Genomic DNA, 13,614 nt, shown 5'->3' on the forward strand with positions numbered 1-13,614 from the left:
CAGCGGCTTTAAGAGCTACGATTGCCAGTTAGGTTTTGAACTCATACTAAATAATAGTTTTAGACTTATCCAAGTGGGAGACTGTTGGATTAATGTCTAAGTCCATAACTATATTTGGTATGTACTTGACCCGACCCGGCATGGTCCATTTGGGTTGCACTTCACCGGCACAATTTATATGGATAGTCTTTTGAGAATAGTATATTTATGATTTATATTAATATATTATAAGTTCTAATATATTAATATGGAATCATATTATTTAATTAGTATTGATCAAGAATTAATTTAGAATTAATTAAGTGATAAAAAAGAACTAATTAAATATGGACTCTTATATATATGGAATGGGCCAAGTTCATTTAGTTTGGGCTAAGCTTTCATGGATGGTCCATGGAGCTTTTAACCCATGGATCCTATGTAAATGAAAGGTCATGGGTATTAGGGTTTACATGGATGCAACCCTAATCCTCCATAGTATATAAAGGGGTCCTTGGCTCACAAAATTGGCACAAGTGTGTGAAAATAAGAGTGGGCCGATTTTAGTGTGCATACATATTCTCTCAAGTTCTTCCAAGGTGTTTTTGGTGATTTGTGATTCCATTTGAGTCTTCCACACTATTGGGGCTAAGCTCTTAAAGCTTGAAGACATCAAGCTACATCAAAAGGTATGCCATCTAACTAGAACTTTGTAGTATAGGTGCTTCATAATATGCTAGTTAGGATGAAACCTTGGAATATTTAAGATTTGCATCTATAATAGAGAAAACATAGATCCAAGGTTTATAGGGTTGCATGTACACCATAGGAGTGTTAGAATGCTCAAAACCTAACAGATATGTTAGTGACCAGTCAGGTCAGTATCCTAGTTAGAGGATGTTGCTATGTTATATGATCTGTTAGATCGGTTTGTTTGTGTATAGATTGTTATGTGATTATCTGTTATATGTGCACATGGTTGTTTGATTGGGGGTTGGGTTGCGGCGGGTCCTGCTTTGTGCTATAGGCCAACATACCCAGGGCGGACCGGATAGACTACAGACCCGGGAAGGGAACATTGTCAGGCCGAAGGCTCGGCGAGCGGTCCGGATAGGCTGAAGGCCACGAGAGGGCGGTTTAGACGTGCCGAGGCTCGGAGAGTGGGCCAGATAGACTGAAGGCCCGGTGCGGGCAGACCAGTCATACTGTAGACTCGGATAGTGGACCAGGTGGGACTGAAGGCCCGGTGCGGGCGGACCAGTCACACTGCAGACTCGACATGCATGGTTGTTCTGTATTTGTTGATATGATATGATTATGGTTATATGAGGTTGGTATTTTGGGGGTAATTCATTAAGCCTTCGAGCTTACATTTATCGATTATTGTTTCAGGTACAGCGGCTGACCGTGGGAAGGCGAGGGCGTGACCGTACACTTCCTCAATTTATGATTATGATTTCTGGGAACTCTGATATTAAAATATTTTGGAAAACTTTTTTGTAATAACTATTGGTATTTTGAATGATTTAAAAGTTTAAATTTGGCTTGAAATTTATGGGTGTTACATGTTGGTATCAGAGCCTTGGTTTGAGTGAATTGGAGGAACATTCGTGTGAATCCAGTCTCAAATCAAGGAAAGCATTTTAAAACAATTTTTTTTTTATGGTTTTCAAAATAAGTGAAGGAGGATGTAAAGTGTACGATCAGCTGGAGCCAGTAACTAGACCCCAAAATACCATACAAGTGATTTGATATTATGTGATATGTAGAACAACATGCTAGTAATCAGATAGGGATCCTCATGACTCGTATGATAGAATTGCCTGATCTTTGATGCCTTATCTTATGTAGAGTACCTCAATTGATTGTTTGTGACTCTTTCGCGTGTGAACTAACTATTGGTTGAATACTCTAACTCACATGCTACGTGGGTTAAATGGTCTTAGGGTAAGGGATTTGGTCCTGCTGCGCAGCTCTTGTCTGAGTCCAACCGTTATGGCGTTAAATCTTTTAGTCTAAGATTGTTTAAGTCGTGTGGTATGTGATTGTATTCATGCAATAGTTAAATGGCACCAATGGAGGGTCGTGTGGCAGTTGGTAGATGGGTGGGTAGTGAGAGGCCGGGAGGCCAGTTATGAGATATTTAGCATTCCTCTAGGAGTGAGGATTTATCGCTCGCTATGTATATGTATATTGTAGGGTGTTGTGGTGATACTTGAGACAAATATGGGTAGGTGTGGAAGGTAGTATGGGCCCATACTACTGAAAGCACAGGACCCATACGCGTATCAAGGAAGTCACAACCCCTAGGGTTTGGTTGGGAGTAGGTTCCCCATTGTGTATGCGGATTATCTGATATCTATCTTGTATATGATTAGTATGGTGATGGCGAATCAATTTGAGGCGGGATCCGGATCAGGATCGGGAGCGAGTGGCCAGGGTAGGCCGGTATTGTCTGTCGATCAGATACGGAAGATGATTTTCGTGGAGGTTTCTCAGATTTTGCGAGAAGAATTGTTCGGTGTCGTGGACCGGGTCACCGCCAGGGTGATCACCAAGTTCGAGGAGCAAGTTGCAGTGTTGCAATCTATGAGAGATGTTGCTACCGGGAGGGCTACTGGGGGAGTATCGGTGGTGGGGTCACAACTAGGAAAGAGGAGGAGGGACTTTTCTATAGAGGAGGAAGAGTTGGAGATAGCTAACCTAAGTACTGGAAGTCAGGAGGGTCAGGAGGTGTGTGGCAAGTGTGGGGGAACCCACATATTTGCTTGTCACAAATTCAGGTGCTACAAGTGCGGGGAGAGAGGGCATGTGCAACGGGAATGCAAGAAGGATCAAATATGCTTTCACTGTCACCAGCCAGGTCATTTCAGGTCCATCTGTCCTGCGTTGAGGATGGAAGGAATTCAGATTCCAGCGGTCATCGTTCCTTAGGAGGTCAAGGTCGAGCCGCAAGAAGTCTCTGGTATGTAATTGGAAAACGCCCATTCTGTAATAATATTGTGGTCAATCGTTCATGATTGATTGTGCGGTCTATTGCACTTTTGGGACTGTAGACTCTGTTTTGGGAGTGGTTTGTAGCCCGGTTTAGGGCAAAGGTTGTTTCGGCTGCTGCAGTTCAGTTGTGGACGTTTGAGCGGGTAAGTGAGTTAGGGTGCGAACCGTGAATAGAACGATTCTAGAGCCCGAGAGCGGGAAACTTGTTTGGAGCACCTTCAGGTAAAAGGGGTATTAGGTGTGAAGTCCGCGGATAGGGTCCTACAGAAGGGTTATCCATCATCGTCAAGATTCAGTGGTTTCAGCAACCGTTAGTGATTTACGAATGAAAGCGCCCGGAGAATGGTTCTGCAGAGACTCTTCGTTTCAGGATTCATCGTTCTGTGGGAAGTATGGAAATGCTGGTTTAGACGGTTAAGTAGAGTTACGATTTCACCACTAGTAGGTAGTGACTAGTGTCCCAAGTGGGGGAGAATTAGAAATTCTCAGAGGGAGCATCGATCATTCAGGGTTCGGTTAGCTGCCAAGGTCGGACAGTACTTCAGCACGCGTATGCGGGATTTCAGCGTATGTGGAAGATACGCAGGTCAGGGATCAGATCACGGTTTCCGAGAGTGTGGACGATCGGCTTGTGGCCTAGGGTTAGGCCGGGGTTGTAGTCCCCAGAGTAGATCAGGGGTTCGAAGCCCCAAATGGGTTAGAACAGGATGCATGGGAGAGAGCATCTGGAGGGGTGGGCCAGGGAAAATGCCCAACAGTTTAGAGCGGTCCGGATAAACCGAAGGCCAATGGGGCGTACCAGTCAGACCGAAGGCTCGAGGAACGGTCCAGACAGGCTGAAGGCCCGGGGAGGTGGTCCAGACATGCTGAAGGTTCTGAGAGTGGTCCAGATGGGCTGAAGGCCTGGTAAGGCGGTCCAGTCATGCTGAAGACTCTGTATATGTTTCTAGTTCTATGATCGGGTACTAAGTAGGCTGCTACGCCATAGCAATTAATAGGTCTGTTCCACGTATTGAACACTCTGTTGGAGTCGGCTGAGGACTCCGATATATTTTGGTTGATTGGAAGTTGTTATTAGAGGACGAAAGGAGTTCAAAGGATCTTTGTGATCTCTTTAGTTCGGAGTGTCGCCGAGGTTCCATCTTCTTGGATCGGATAATACTCCAGTTGGAGACTGAGAGTGGATCCAAATGAGTATTCGTTAATTTGGGGAAGGTTTGGGATTAGAACGTTCTATCATTCAGGCTCTGGGAACCGGGTTAGATCTTTTCTTGATCGTTTATGGTATTGGGATGGGGTTGAGGCGGTCATGCGCTATGCAGTAGGCTAAGACACCCGGTGCGGGCCGACTGTAAGTCGTAGGAACGGAGGCTCGAAGGGAGCAGTAGGGTTGAGGTGGTAGGCCAACAAACCCTGAGAGTTTTCAACTCGATAGTTGAATTGATTAGACATGTTGGTATGCTAACCCGAAGGGGGTGATATGGGTTAGATATGAGAGTCGTGCTGGTTGGCCAGTAGTGGTAGGTATGTTTTTGTTGGTTAGAGCTATTGCGAATCGTGTGTGGTAGTGGTTTTTGCATCGTATGATGTGCGTTGATGAAATGAGCGTCGATTAGGCCCTTCGAGTGGCGCGGGAAAGTGGATATATGTAGGGTCGAAGTGTTGGGAAACTGAAGTGACGACAGTAGTGTCGATCGGTCATCGGGTGCATTCCAGTCATGAGCCGAGGGCCGGGCAGGGCATACCAGACTCATGATGTGGGCTCAGAAGCAATCCAGACTTATGTTGAGGACCACGTAAGGGTATTCCAACCATAGGTGGTGGGCATAGAAATTGTGATAGTTATATTCCCTGCTGTAGCGGGTTTGAGGTAGACGTTTTGTTGAGATTGGGTAAGTTGTACTCGGTTGTGTCGAATCAGAGGAGTTTGAAGGAGATGCAAGGATAGATCCTTGGATCCCAAGTATGGTTAGACATGGGATATGTATGTATTGGTATTCCAATCTAGGTTATTCCATCATGAGGATGACCGGACCCTATGATTGATTGGACTTGAGGTGTTTGGTAATCCAGCCCGAGGCTGATTGGGCCAGGCATGAGTGTTCGCATTTATTAGTGGATTGAGTATGTATGATATTTTGAGAGCGGGAGGATGCATTAACCTGTCAGCTCAGAGGGTTCGCTTAAGGGAGTGGGAAGTTGGGATTCAGATATATTGGATCATCAGGATGGTTGTTAGTTGGCAAAGTGGCTGGTAGGTTAGACCTTTCTAACAGGTTCGGTTGGGTTTTGCATCATCTTTCACGTTTCACAGATGCGAAAGTGTGTCATGGATCAGGAGGCGGTAGTATCATTGGATTACATTCAGGTCGGTAAGCGCCTGGATTAGGTGGAGAGGCCTGTGGCCATACTGGGAAGAAGGGTGAAGGTTATGCGGAACAAGGAGGTACCCTTGGTAACGGTATGGTGGGAGCACCAAAGAGAGTCTGAGTAGACGTGGGAGCCGGAGGCAGCAATGTGGGAGCACTATCCGAGGTTGATCACCGCAGCAGACTTCGAGGACGAAGTCTAATTTAAGTGGGGGAGAATTGTAATGCCCCGATTCCCGAGTATCAATTTGGGGTTATAAATCCTCATGATTTCAAGGTCTACTCGACGAGTTGGTGGCCTGACTCGCCGAGTAGCAGCGGGGTAGCCCGCGAGTTTAAGTGACCTACTCGCCGAGTCCAAGAAGGGACTCGACGAGTAGGAGCTGGAAGGTAAAACCCTAATTTCCGGGGTTTGGCACCCTATTTAAAGAATCATAAGCCACCTTCAGCCTCTTTACAGTCCATTGAGAGCTTACCAAACCCAAATACGTGTGTGTGCTCCATTTGGGTGTTTCAAGTCTTGGAAGAAGATTCTTAGAGAGAGGAGCTTGGAGAAAAATTAGCTAGCAGTAAGGAGCTTGTGTGTATCTGAAGTCTACCTCAGTTTAGCATCATTTGAAGGTAACAAGTTGTTACCTTGACCTTGTTCTTTCTAGATCTCTTCATGTTGAAGATTAGGGCTTTTATAGCATGGGTGATAACCATTTTCGGGTATGAGCTAGGATCTGAAGTTGCAACTTTAGATCTGAGCTCATCTTGGACTCTAAAGCCATAAAGTCTCCAGCTTTAGCAAGCATGAGCCCTCCATGTTGAGATAAACCCCATTGTAAGCTTGAGTTTGACATTCTAAGCCTATAGAGCCTTGCATGCACGTAAAGGTTGCAACTTTATGTGATAAACATGCATTGGGAAGCTGAATCTACAATTTGGAGCCTTAGCATGGCTTAAAATCGTCTGTATGAGTAAAGGACTGAAGAGACTCGGCGAGTGTATGAACAACTCGGCGAGTCCAATGAAGATTGTCGTGAACTCGACGAGTTGATGAACAACTCGGCGAGTTTGTTGAAGATTGTCTTGAACTCAGCGAGTCGTTCGAAGACTCGGCGAGTCGGGTAGGGTTTCTCCCAATTCTTGGACACGTATGAATGCGGCGAGTTATAAAGGGAAAACTCGACGAGTTGGCCAAGGAGTTACGGCCACTGACACTGGGAACTTGACGAGCCACACGAGTGAGTCGGCGGGTTGGCGAGTTATGCAAGGAACTCGGCGAGTAGCTAAGGGTACTCGACGATTTAAGGTCAACATGGACTGTTGACCTTGACAGTTGACTTCTAAGGGTATTTTGATAAATTGGATATTTATAGCAAAGGACATTGGTGTATATAGGTGTTGGAGTTGGAGCTACATCTGGAGGAGTTTGACACTACCTTCCGAGCTACTTACGAGGTGAGTTATCCTCACTATATCAACAGGGTCTACGACACCAAGGCCGACCCTTTATCGGATTTGTATCCGGGTATTTGCATGATATTTTTTTGATCTGTTAGATCTGCTTCCTGGTAGTTAGGACGGTATTGTGTTTTGTGACCTGGTTTAGGTCGGTATCTTGGTATATAGGATGATGATATGTTAGTGACCGGTCAGGTTAGTATCCTGGTTATAGGATGTTGCTATGTTATATGATCTGTTAGATCGGTTTGTTTGTCTATAGATTGTTATGTGATTATCTGTTATATGTGCACATGGTTGTTTGGTCGGGGGTTGGTTTGCGGCGGGTCCTGCTTTGTGCTGTAGGCCAACATACCCAGGGCGGACCGGATAGACTGCAGACCCGGGAAGGGCACATAGTCAGGCCGAAGGCTCGGCGAGCGATCCGGATAGGCTGAAGGCCCCGAGAGGGCGATCCAGACGTGCCGAGGCTCGGAGAGTGGGCCAGATAGACTGAAGGCCCGGCGCAGGCGGACCAGTCATACTGTAGACTCGGATAGTGGACCAGGTGGGACTGAAGGCCCGGTGCGGGCAGACCAGTCACACTGCAGACTCGACATGCATGGTTGTTATGTATTTGTTGATATGATATGATTATGGTTATATGAGGCTGGTATTTTGGGGGTAACTCACTAAGCCTTCGAGCTTACATTTATCGATTATTGTTTCAGGTACTGCGGCTGACCGCGGGAAGGTGAAGGCGTGACCGTACACTTCCTCAATTTATGATTATGATTTCTCGGAACTCTGATATTAAAATATTTTGGTAAACCTTTTTGTAATAACTATTGGTATTTTGAATGATTTAAAAGTTTAAATTTGGCTTGAAATTTATGGGTGTTACAAATTCTATGAGTGTGGGTTTATCCAATACTTAAATCTCCATTTCTAAGTACTCATGAACATTGTAGCAATGTCATTGATATGTCTAAAACTCTTTAAAAAAGTTACAATTCAATTCATGATAGTCTTAATTCACTACTTACTTCTAAAAGTACGAACGACTGTGGAGTTTGAATAATCGAATTATTCAGGAAGTAAAACATCCAAAATTAAAACATAAAAATAATAATTGACAAAGCAGTAAACAAACTCATAAATAATTCTCTATTATTTGATCACCAAAATCAATTACATTTAATCTGCTACAAGTTTCAAACAAAAATTAACTAATTACTAAAACTAATATCATCTCTTAGACCTGTGCTCGTGGCATGCTGAATGTGTTCAACCCTACCCAGACCATTTGTCAGTGGATCTGCGGGATTCTATTTAGATGATATTCTCTTCACAATGAGGTGACCTTCTTCTATTCTATATCTGATGAAATGTTACTTTCTATCGATATGACTTGATCTTCCATGATCTCTTGGTTCCTTTGTTAAGGCAACCGCTCCTTCATTATCACAGAAAAGTTCCATCGACTTCTTAATGGTTGGACCAACTCCAAGATCTCCGATGAAGTTCTTCAACCAAATTGCTTCCTTCGATGCTTCACTTTCCGCTATGTACTCTGATTCATAGGTAAAATCAACCACTGTCTCTTGCTTGGAACTTTTCCAAGTAACTGCTCCTCTATTTAAAGTAAACACCCAACCATATTGAGAACGGTAGTTGTCTCTATCTATTTGAAAGTTGGCGTCACTATACCTAGTTGCTCTCAATGTATCACTGCCACCAAGTACTAGGGCCCAGTCCTTAGTCCTTCGTAGATACTTGATAGTATTCTTAACTGCTAGCCAATGAGCTTTTACATGGATTTCCCTGATAACGATTGACCATGCTCAAAGCAAAGGACACGTCAGGGAAAGTACATGTCATAACATACATGATTGATCCAACGGTGAAATCATATGGAATCTGACTCATTTTTTCTATCTTTACATCGGTACTCAGACTCCGAGTCTTACTTAGTTTGGTATTACTCTCGATGGGCAGTTCTCCTTTCTTGAAATTTTCCATACTAAAATGTTTTAGCACCTTTTCCAAGTATGTACTTTGACTAAGTCCAATTAGTATTTTAGTCCTATCATTTAGAATTCTTATCCGCAGAATATAGGCAACCTCACCTAGGTCCTTCATATCGAAACACTTTCCAAGCCAAGCACGCCCTATTTCGAATTGTTTCCCATTTTTGGGTGGTAATCAGGGATTGGTTATTAGCAGGCTATAGACCCTTGAATAATTGAGATCAGGGCTCATTTGGAGGTGGATGATGTATTTTGGATGATCCGGGTATTCGATTTGTGTTTTGGGGCGGTGATCAGGGCTCATTAGCAGGCTATAGACCCTTCAGAGTGTTTAAGGGTAAGAGGAAACCCTAGTACGTGGGGTGTACCTAGGGAGTATACAGGGTGTACAGATGTGAAGGGAATTATGTTTGCGTAATGTGGTGTACGCTTAGCGTACTGCGAGGGTTGGATCGGGGGTACGAGACCTCGTACCCCGGGTGTACGAGGAGTACGCGGGGCGTACGAGGGGATAAGTAAAAACCCTAATTTTGATGTTATACCCTATATAAGCACATTAAGTCTTTAGGGTTGGGTTCTTTACCAACTTACAAGTACCCAAAACCCTAGAAATTGTCCCTTAGCTTCCATGGTGTTGTTTTTGAGCTCATTATATGTATCTTGGTGTTTTTGGTTCATATTCAAGAAGATGGAGTTTGGTGCAAGGTTGTGGATCAAGTAAGAGCTTGTGGATCTTGATCATTTGCTTTATTTCCAGCTTGATTGAGGTAAAAAGCTTTAAACTTGTTCATTGTTGGATTAGATCTTTTATGTATGAGTTTTGGTTCCTTGTTGTCCCCAAGAATGAGATCTTGTGGTTTGGTACCACTCCAGAAGCTATAAGTTTCCACTCTTAGTGTTTCTAAGGTTCTAGATGCATAAAGTTGTCTCCTTTAGGGTTTGGAATCCCCCACGTATGAGTTTGTGTCCATTTGGTGAAAGTATAATGCTTTATCTTGAAGTTGGGTTCTTTTAGGGTATGCAAAGTCACCAAGTCAGTGATTTTTTTGTTCTAGACACTTATTAGTACTCGGATCTATGGTTTGGACTTTTGGACTTAAGCATTAAGAGCTTAATGTCGATTTTTGGATTAATAGATGAGTATGACAGACGTAGAGGTCTGTACGCGCAACTTACAAGCCAAATAGCGTGTACTCTTAGCGTACAGCTGATTACGCCCCGCGTACTCAGTCAGGTGGGTTTTTGCTTTTGGGCATCAAGTTTGGGCTTCCTTATGGGCTTAGGTGTTTGAGTTCTTAATGGGCCATATGAGTGTAAGTGTTTTGGGCTAAGAAAACTGGTTGGGCTATAGGGTAAGGCTCATGGAACGGGTTTGCGCCCAATTCGGAAAATTGGGCCATATTTGGGCCTTTATTGATTATTTGGCTTTCGGGATTTTCAGATTGTGAGTTTGGGCCTTAGTCTTGGACCAAGCTAGGTTACGGGTAAAATTTTCTTTTTACCCCAAGTGTCGATTTTTGGCTAAGGATTGGGACCCAATTATTATATAAGTATTATTTTGATATTGATAGTCCGGGGATCTGTTAGCCAGCAGCCATGGATCATCTGTGTGATTCGGTAGTGCGAGGTGAGTCTTCTCCTGGTGCTCATGAGTCGAAGGCACCAATGATGGCTCACTAAATTATGTATGTAGGATGCTAACTGTTTTTGTGACTCTTTCATGTTTGTACGAGCCTGTGTGGAAGAAAAGTTATATATGTGATGACCAGCTGGGTCTAGCTGTTATTTTTGCATTTTGTTGTTTATATGTGACTGAGACTGCTGATAGTCTCCAGGGTTGATGTTAACCCACCAGGCATGCTGTTAGCCCACTGGGACTGCTGATAGTCCTCAGGGTTTTTGATAACCCATAGTTATTTACTTGTGTTGTGTTGTTTGTGCTATTTTGGGGAACTCACTAAGCTTTGTGCTAACGATTTTCAGTTTATGTTTCAGGTACTTATGTTTTAAAAAGTAGGAGCACGGGATGATTGCAGAGCACACACCACCTCGTTCCGCATTTTCCTAACTTACTCTGATATGGTGTGATGATTGACTCATTTGTTTTATCTGGATCTTATAATGATGTTTCAGGAATATTGGTTTTCACTAGTTTAAAAATAAATTTTTAGGGTCTTAGTTTTGGGATGTTACAAGTTGGTATCAGAGCCTTGGTTTGAGGTATTTAGACATACTCGCAGATGTGTCTGAACTCAAACTGAGGATTTGCTAAAGTATTTCAAAAACGAAAAATGATTTAAAATGGAAAACAACTTTTCTACTACAAGAAAGGGTGTGGTGCATGCAATCGACCGAGCTCAAGTAAGTTTAACCCAAAATACTCGTACATGTTATCTAGTATGATTTGAGTTATGAATCTATGAATCTCATGCTAGTTAGGGCTAAGGATCTGCTTAGTTTTTGCATGATAGAATGGTTGGAGAGATTCCTTGTATGCCTATTGTATGAGCTTATAGACTTGCATGCTAGTTCTGATTAGGTAGTGATAGGTTGGCCTGATATGTGATGCCTGGTAGCCTAGGAAGCATGGGATGTTGCATTAGGTATAATTTTTAGGCGTAAGGCAATCAATAGCGGGAGTGGGAGCTACTAGTTGGAGTTCTAGTATGTGGTTTGGATTCTTGTGATTATTCTATGGATCAGAATGTTACTGCATGAATGTTGCGTGCTTTGTGCTTTGTGGAACTCTTCGTTGATGGCAGTTAGCTACTAAGTGAATAATATTAGAGTGATGTATTTGACCCTATTGCGCAACTCTTGTTTGAGTCCGACCGTTGTAGGGATGAGTCTGTTACTCAAAGGATTATATAAGCTTTGTTGCATGTGGTTGTATTCATGAGGTGGGTGAATGGCATTATGAGGAGTTCTTCAACAGCTGATGGCAGAGTGAGGACGGGAACCTAGGAGAGCCTAGGGATTTCTTTAGTGGGTTTTTTGTGCTGGTGTATGGATTTGAGAAGGCGACTTAAACGATTTGGGAGGATTCTTGAGGAAAGTATGGATAGGTGTGGAAGGTAGTATTTTTTGGATTTTGTGTCTAAGCCCATAACTATAGATGGTATGTACTTGACCCGATTGTAGCATGGTCCCTTTGGGTTGCCTTCACCAGTGCAATTTGATAGGATGAATTTTGAGAATAAGGTTATTTGTGGTTTATTAATATATTACAAGTATAATATATTAATACGAAATTATTTAATTAGTAATGAGCAAGAATTAATTTATTAATTTTGTGATCAAACGAGACTAATTAAATATATATGGATTGATTATGTAAATCAATCATTCTTGTAGTGTGGGCTAATGATCCATGATTATGGGCTAAACTAATCCATGGATAGTCCATGGAGGTTAAACCCATGGAGCATGAGAATGTGGAAAGTCATGGGTTATTAGGGTTTACCAAGTGTAACCCTAGCATGTGCAACACTATAAATAGAACCCTCCATGAGCCAAAATCGACTACACATACATGGACCTTCTCATTGAGATAAGTATCTTATTCTCTTAAATCATCCTCTTGCATATTCGTGTTTGTGAACCATTAGAGGCATCACACTTGAGGTGATCAAGCTTTCAAAGGTCAAGAACTATAAGTCCTTCAAAACGTATGTCATCTAAGTAGATGTTTTATTCATTTGGCAATTTGTATGCTAGTTAGGACATTGCTTTGGAAAAATTAAAAATATGCATGTATAATAGAGAAAACATAGATCCAAAGTATTTAGGGTTGCATGTGCACCATAGGAGTGTTATAGTGCTCAAAACCCAACAGTAGTATTAGAGCCTAGGATTGTTTTCTATTATATTTGATGCTTACTAGTTTTTCAAAGATGAAAAAGTCGAAATTTTGGCCTCTGACTGGTGAACTTGCCGAGTCCATGAATAGACTCGACGAGTCCACTCAGTAACAGAGCAACTCGCCGAGTCCAGTTCATGTACTCGACAAGTTGAAGGCTCTATGTGCATAATTTCGAGTTTCTTGGCCTGGTTTGGATTGGGAACACTACCACAAACTGTTTTGGATCATTGGAAATGTTTTTTATGATATGGTAGTGCTTGTACTCATCCAACCACAAGATAATTGTCAAAGTTTTAAAATAATTGTTGTTTTTATATGATAAAAAAAATTGCTTTCAAATTGTTGTCTAGAAATTATCTTGATTATGAGTTTAGTTAGATCACAGATTATTTGATAATTTTAGATGTTAGAAAAATGATCTAAATTAATTTTAAGGACCTCCATAACTTGTCCTCAAGTTATGGAAAATGAAAGGTCTCATACATTAAAATCTAATTAAACTCATAAGTTATGAATGTGAAGAGTTTTGACAAGTTTCAAAGCTTGCCCTCAAGTTTTGGAATTTGTAAAGTCACACTAATGAAACTTTAATTCCAAACCCTAGAGTTTTAAAAGTTAAAATTCAACCTTTATACTTTATAATGTTATTAGTTTAATAATATAAATAAATATATATATATATATATATATATATATATATATATATATATATATATATATATATATATATATATATATATAAGAGAAAGTCGGTCTTACTGTTAGTAGGCCTCATTAACGAAGCCGGTCTATAAGGGGGTATAAGGTTAATGCCTATAAAATGGTAGTTTAATGGGTGTCCACTCTCACCCACCGCTTCCTTGACAGGTGGACGGTCGTTAGCCGAACGGGTATGATAGGACATTAATTCTCCCTCATTAAAATTATAATGATAAAAAAATAAAGTAAG

The sequence above is a fragment of the Lactuca virosa genome, chromosome 1 (genome assembly GCF_052849685.1).
Source record: "Lactuca virosa cultivar CGN04683 chromosome 1, Lactuca_virosa_CGN04683_v6, whole genome shotgun sequence".
NCBI classification, from domain to species: domain Eukaryota; kingdom Viridiplantae; phylum Streptophyta; class Magnoliopsida; order Asterales; family Asteraceae; genus Lactuca; species Lactuca virosa.